The sequence below is a fragment of the Musa acuminata genome, chromosome BXJ2-5 (genome assembly GCF_036884655.1).
Source record: "Musa acuminata AAA Group cultivar baxijiao chromosome BXJ2-5, Cavendish_Baxijiao_AAA, whole genome shotgun sequence".
NCBI classification, from domain to species: Eukaryota; Viridiplantae; Streptophyta; class Magnoliopsida; order Zingiberales; family Musaceae; genus Musa; species Musa acuminata.
The window spans coordinates 27,800,334-27,808,022 of NC_088342.1; positions in this window are offsets into that span (position 1 = coordinate 27,800,334).

Genomic DNA, 7,689 nt, shown 5'->3' on the forward strand with positions numbered 1-7,689 from the left:
TTCATGCATTCGGACGAGGTTTTGCTATAGATTTTCTAATTCAATTATGAAGATAAAACATGCTTATTATCATGAAAATTTTTGTATTCAAAACACATAATTTCCAACATGTAATTAAGGCATGTAATTGTGTAAAATCATCATGGCAATTAAGTGATTTGATCATTAAAAAAAAAAATCCAAAAAAAACTTAACAAGTTTATGCATTCAGACATATTAACATTCCTAATTCTCTTTTAATGAAATCAAATTGTTCTTCACTTAGAGGTTTTGTAAAAATATCAGCTAGTTGATGCTTAGTATCGATGAACTCTATGATTACATCATGATTAGTGACATGATTTCGTATAAAATGATGTCTAATATCAATATGTTTTATTCTTGAGTGTTGAATGGGATTCTTTGTTAAACATAATGCACTTGTGTTATCACATTTAATGGGAATGTTTTTAAGATGGACTTTATAATCTTCTAAGGTGTTTTTCATCCACACAACTTGTGCACAGCATGCACTAGCTGCAATATACTCAGCTTCGGTTGTTGATAGTGCAACCAAATTTTGTTTCTTTGATGACTAGGAAACAAGGGAATGTCCCAAAAATTGACAAGATCCTGATGTGCTTTTTCTATCTAATCTACACCGAGCAAAATCCGCATCAGCATACGTAATTAAATCAAAATTCTCGGATTTTGGATATCATAATCCTTGATTTGTGGTACCTTTAAGATATCTAAGTATTCTTTTAACCGTTTTGAGATGAGATATCTTAGGGTTCGATTGAAACCTAGCACAAAGTCTTACACTGAATATGATATTGGGTCTAGTTGTAATAAGGTAAAGTAAACTTCCTATCAAACCCCTATAAGTTTTTTGATAGAAGCTTTCTCCACTTTCATCAACTTTAAACTTAGTGGAGGTGCTCATAGGAGTGTTAATTGCTTTTGAGCTATCCATATTAAATCTTTTTAGTAGATCTACGACATATTTAGTTTGACTAATAAAGATGTCATTGCTTAGTTGCTTAATTTATAAAAATAAGAAAAAGATTAATTCTCCCATCAAAATCATTTCAAATTCGAGACTCATGGCTTCAGCAAAAGATTCACAAAGAGATTCATTTGTAGAACCGAAGATAATATCATCAACATAAATCTGAACAATGAGAAAATTATTTTCAAAATTTTTGATAAGAAAAGTACTAAGTCTAAGTACTAAGTCTATCATACCAAGCCCTTGAGGCTTGTTTTAAACCATAGAGAGCTTTAGTTAATTTAAATACATGATTAGGGAGGCTATTATTTTAAAATCCAGGAGGTTGTTCAACATAAACTTTTTCAGAAATAAAGCCATTAAGAAAGGTGCTTTTAACATCCATTTGAAACAACTTAAAATTATTATTACTAGCATAGGCAAGGAGCATTCTTATGGCTTCTAATCTAGCCACAGGAGCGAAGGTTTCTTCGTAATCGATACATTCTTCTTGGTTGAAACCTTTGGCCACTAATCTAGCCTTGTTTGTAACCACGATACCAGATTCATCTTGCATGTTTCTAAAGACCCATTTAGTACCAATAACTAAATGGTCATTTGGCCTAAGAACAAGCTTCCACATCTTATTTCTCTCAAATTGATTTTACTCATCTTGCATTGTGATAATCCATAAATCATCTTTCATGGATTCATTAGTACATTTAGGTTCAATTTGGGAGAGAAAAGCGACGTTGACACAAAAATTTTTAAGAGAAGAACGTGTATGAACTCCCTTAGATGTATCTCCTAGGAATAGCTCCTTAGGATGAGCATCTACATACTTCCAATCCTTGGGTAAGGGTGTTTTGGAAGTGGATGCATCCAAGTTGCTAGTTGAAGATGAGGTTTCATTTAAATTCAAAGAATCAAAATTAACATCATCATCAAAATCATTTTTCTTGATTTTGAAAATCTTATTGAAAATAACATGAATGGATTCTTCTATAATTAAAGTTCTTTTATTGAAGATACGAAAAGCTTTAGAAACCGAAGAAAAACCAAGAAAAATTCCTTCATCGGATTTAGCATCAAATTTTCCTAAGGCATCTTTTTCATTCAAGATAAAACACTTACATCCAAAAACTTTAAAATATGAAACATTGGGTTTTTTATTATTCCACAACTCATAGGGAGTTTTGGTGAGTAAGGGTTTTACTAGAACTCTATTCAAAATATAGCATATAATGTTTACGGCTTCGGCCCAAAAATATTTGGGTAGGCTATGTTCATTCATCATGGTTCTTGCCATTTCTTGGAAATTTTTATTCTTTCTTTGTACTATATTTTGTTGAGGATTTCTTATAGTAGAGAAGTTATGGTTGTATCCATTAGATTCATAAAATTCTTGAAAATCATGGTTTTGAAATTCACCACCGTGATCACTTCGAATTGATGAAATCATAAAACCCTTTTCATTTTGAACAAGTTTACAAAACTTGGTGAAATATCTAAAGCATTCATTTTTGTGTTTCAAGAAATAAGTCCTTGTGTATCTACTATAGTCATCTACAATGACGAAGGTGTATTTGCTACCTCCTAGGCTTGATGTAGAGATTGGTCTGAATAAGTCCATATGGATCAATTGTAAGGGCCTAGAGGTGCTTATTTGATTCTTAGATTTGAAACTACCTTTAATTTATTTTCCTAATTGACAAGCGTCACACACATTATCTTTGATGAACTTGAAATGAGGAATTCCTTGTACAAGTTCTTTGGATAATATTTAAGTGATTAGTTTCATGCTCGCATGACCTAATCTCCTATGCCAAAGCCAAGCATCCTCATTCAAAACCAAGAAACACATTTCATTACAAAGATCATTGATGTCAATGGTGTATACGTTATTATGTTTTAATGCAATCATAGATGTATTTTTGTGTGGTTTTTCAATGATGCAAGCATTAGATTCGAATTTGACGATATATCCTTTATCACATAATTGACTAATACTCAAGAGGTTATGTTTTAAACCATCAACTAACAAAACATCTTTAATAAAGAAGTTCGATTTGTTACCTATGGTTCCTTTGCCAATGATTTTACCCTTGTTGTTATATCCGAAGGTGACATAGCCTTCGTCTATGCTAGTAAGCTTAGAGAATTGAGATGGATCTCTGGTCATATGCCTTGAGCATCCACTATCAAGGTACCATCTTTTGCTCCTAGCTTGTGATGGTGTATGTCTCTACAAGAAAGGATAATTTTTAAGTACCCATTTACTTTTGGGTGCCTCAAAAACTGATCTACATTATTTATTATGTTACATAGAGTTTATCATGGTTCCTTTAGGAACCCAAATCAGTTTGTCCGGGCTAATTTTCTTGAATGGACAATGTTATATTTTATGTCCATATTTGCAACAAAAATTGCATTTACTTTGGTGTCGAACATGTAAGATAGGGCCTTTTATGAAGGTGGTTAGATTTTGGTGAGGACTTCTCACAAATCCGATTCCATTTCTTTTGGGAACGTGGCCCGTATTTGTAAGGATCATGTTCAAAGACTTGCTACCAATCTCGAATTTCTTCAAGGCGTCCTTAAGTAGCAAGTTTTCCTTTTGGAGAGTTTCTAGATCATGACATTTTTTACATTGAGCTAAACTATCATGATATTCAGTTTTTAATTTATCAAAATTGCCAACAAGACTATCATGCTTATTTTTCAGTAATTTATATTTTCTACTAATTGTTTTACATTCATCAAATAAGTCATGGAAGGCATTTAATAATTCATCAAATGATAAATCTGCATCAATTAAATTTGTTACCTCCTCTTCGATGGCCATTAAGGCATAATGAGCAACTTGCTTGGTGTTGGACTCCTCTTCTTCGGACGTGCTCGAGTCATCCCACGTTGCTTTAAGCGCCTTCTTATTTGATGTTCTCTTCTTGGCTTGGGGGCAATTACTTTTGTACTGTCCCAGCTTTTTGCACTCGTAGCAGATTACTTGGTCCTTTTTAGGTTCAAATTTATTTTTTGTGTCATTTTTAAACTTGTTTTTCTTAATAAATTTTTTAAATTTTTTTGTTAGAACTGCCAAGTCATCGTCATAGTCCTCATCAGTTGAGTTTTCTCTCATAGTCCATATCCTTGCTGTTCTTTGGAAGGATTTCTTCTTGCTCTTCATAAGCCTTGCAAGTCATTTCATAGGTAATTAATGACCCGATTAGTTCTTCAAGAGGGAAGTTGTTTAAATCTTTAGCCTCTTGAATAGTAGTGACTTTAGGGTCCCAACTCTTAGGAAGGGATCTTAGAATCTTATTTACGAGCTCAAAATCCATAAAACTTTTGCCGAGTCCTTTTAGACCATTGACAACATTCATGAAACGGGTGTACATGTCACCAGTAGTCTCGCTCGTTTTCATTTGGAAAAGTTCAAAAGAATATATCAAAAGATTGATTTTTGACTCTTTCACTCTACTTGTGCCTTCGTGAGTCACTTCGAGTTTATGCCAAATATCAAACACGGTTTCACAAACCGAAACACGATTGAACTCATTTTTATCAAGCGCACAAATTAAGGCATTCATAGCCTTTGCATTAAGACCGAAAGTCTTCTTCTCTAATTCATTCCAATTGATCATTGTAAGAGAATACTTCAAAAATCCATTTTCGACAAGATTCTAAAGTTCAAAATCCATTGAAATAAGGAAGATCCTTATTCGGGTCTTCCAATATGTGTAGTCCGTCCCATTGAACATGGGTGGGCGTATAATAGAATGGTCCTCTTGGTTTCCGGCGTATGTCATCTCTCTTGGGTTTTAATCCATTTGAGAGTTAACCCCACTCTGATACCAATTGTTAGGATCAAGAGCACTAAGAGAGGGGGGAGTGGTGTAAGATCCCATTAGTCCCACATCGGAAGTGGGCAATGTGTATGATTAGCTTATAAGGGCCTAATGAGTGTACTACGTTAACTCCCGCTTAAGTATTTTGGTCCGTGGTTGAAGGACCAAAATAGAGTTATTGGCCAGTTGGCTCATTAGACTCGGGTCATGACATTTGGTATCAGAGCCGACCTAGCATTTGGGCAGGGTGAGAGGGCTCGAGTAGGAAAGGGCTACCCGTGGATGGAGTCAGAACTCATCACGGCATGGAGCCACCACTGAGTTAATCCTCACATGCACATCGGAAGTGGGCAATGTGTATGATTAGCTTATAAGGGCCTGATGAGTGTACTACGTTAACTCTTGCTTAAACATTTTGGTCCATGGTTGAAGGACCAAAATGGAGTTATTGGCCAATTGGCTCATCAAACTCGGGTTGTGACAGGTGGGGGTGAATTAGTGCAGCGGAAAACTTTCGACGATTTAAAACGACGTTCGTATGATAAAAACGATTTCGGTAAGAAAGTCGATTCGAAAATCACTTTAACTTGTGATCATGCGAGATGCAGTTAAAGTAAAAATATAGAGACAGTTTGCAGTTAAGATAGAGAACAGAATGTAAATGCAAACCGAGATTTGGTTCGGTCAATCTTGACCTACATCCACATTTGGCTTCCTCCTCTGATGAGGTCACCGACGTCTACTAGAGGCCTTCCTTCAATAGGTGAAGGCCAACCACCCTTTTACAGTTTCACTCCTTTTGACGGGCTTAGGAGACAACCCTTACAAACCTTTCTCTCCTCTCTTGAAAAATCAAAACTTGGAAGAAAAGAGGGAGGAGAACTTCTAGCATTTACAACACTTTTGAGCTCTAAAAATCACAGAGTAAGATTGGATTTTCGGTGCCCTTTCATGCAGGAAAGGATGGGGTATATATAGGCCCCAAACTGATTTGAATTTGGAGCTCAAAAATGTCTTTTCCCGGATTTCCGAGGTCTTGGCGGTACTACCTCCTGACTAGGGCGGTACAACCTCCTGGCAGCTTGGAGACTAAGCCTTTGGGCAGTGCCACCGCCTGACAAGGGCGGTTGCACCGCCTAATCTCGCTCGGAGACTGAGCCTAGGCGGTGCCACCGCCTGACTGGGGTGGTTGCACCGCCCAGTCTCGCTCGGAGACTAAGCCCAAGCGGTGCCACCGCCTAACCTGGGCGGTTGCACCGCCCAACTTTCCTGGGAGACCATCTCCTGGGCGGTGCCACTGCCTAGCAAGAATTCTGGTCCGAATGGGTTGATCCATTCGGCCCAATTTGGGTCTATCAAGGGCCCAATTGCCCCCAGATTAAGTTAATGGGATCACCTCCCATTCCTAACTTAATTTACATGCTAACTATGATATTTCTTAAGACATTTACTGCAACTTACTCTGGTGCGTCAATCGCTTCTTCCGGTGAACTTTTGGCGAACATCCGACGAACCTTCGGCGATGCTCCGGCGGACTTCAAGCAAACTCCTAGACTTGTGACGATCCACTTGGCGAGTTCCGATGAGCTTCTTTGGCAAGCTCCTGGACTTCTCGGATTTGTTCCCGTAGAACCTCCGACGACCGTCCGGACTTTCGTTGAGCTCTCGAACCCCCAATGTGATCATGGTCTTAACTCCGGCGCAACTTCTGCTGCATGTCTTACTTCCATCGTAGTTAATCCTGCACACTTATCTCAACATATGGATTAGATAACAAATAACAATTGACTTCATCATCAAAATCTGAGATTCAACACTATAAATACCTCACTCATTCTTGCTTGGGATAGTAAGAAAAAGAGAGGAAAGAAAAAGAATTCTTGGTGATTTTAAGTGTGTAAACTCTCTTGAGTTGTTGAGTCTCTTCTTCATTGGGAGGATTGTAACATGGGTATTTGTTCTTCTTCCATTAAAAAGAAGATCGATTGTGAAAGTTGTTGAATCTCGGATTTTGATGATAAAATCAATTGATGGGTTATTTGATCTAATCCATATTATTGAGTTAAGTGTGCAGGATTAACTACGATAACCAGAAAACATAAAGCAAGGATACCAGAGTCGAGCTCGATGGACGTTTAAGAGACCGAAGAATCATCGGAGATGCTGCCGGAACCGTCCGAGAAGAAATCGGGAACGTGTCGGAAGTTCGCCGAAGAAATCGTCGGAGGCTCGCGGAGATCACCAAGAAGGCTCGGCTACTCGTTAAAGTCATCACAAAGATTGGGAGCTTGCAGGGAGTCCGTCGGAAGAAGTTCGTCGGAAAGCTCGCCGGAACAAGACTCGACGTTCGCGGTTAAAAAACTTGCTTAGGATGTTTTTGTTATGTAGTTCACCTGTAATTAGGATTAGGATTAAGAGATAATCCTATATCCTGGTTAGGGGCCAACTGGGCCCAAAGTCAAATTTGGTTTGGGCGAAAAATAAGCCAAACCAATGAATCGGAAAGCCAGGCGGTGGAACCGCCTGGCTGGGCGGTGGCACCGCCCAGCACCCGAGTGCTGGGCGGTGACACCTCCTTGGCTGGGCGGTTGCACCGTCCAGCACCCGAGCGCTGGGCGGTGGCACCGCCTGGCTGGGCGGTGGAACCGCCAGCACCGGGAACCCTAAGAGAATTCAAATTTTGGAGCCCAAAATTTGAATCCTCTTGAGGCCTATAAATACCCCTCAAATCTCAGCTGAGGTTACAACTTTTGAGAAGCATTTTGATTGAGAGAAAAGTCTTAGAAAGTCTTAGCAAGTCTTGTTTTCAATTTGCTAGAGAGTTCTCCTCCTTCTTTCTTATTGAAAATTTGTAAGAGGTTGAGCTGCTTG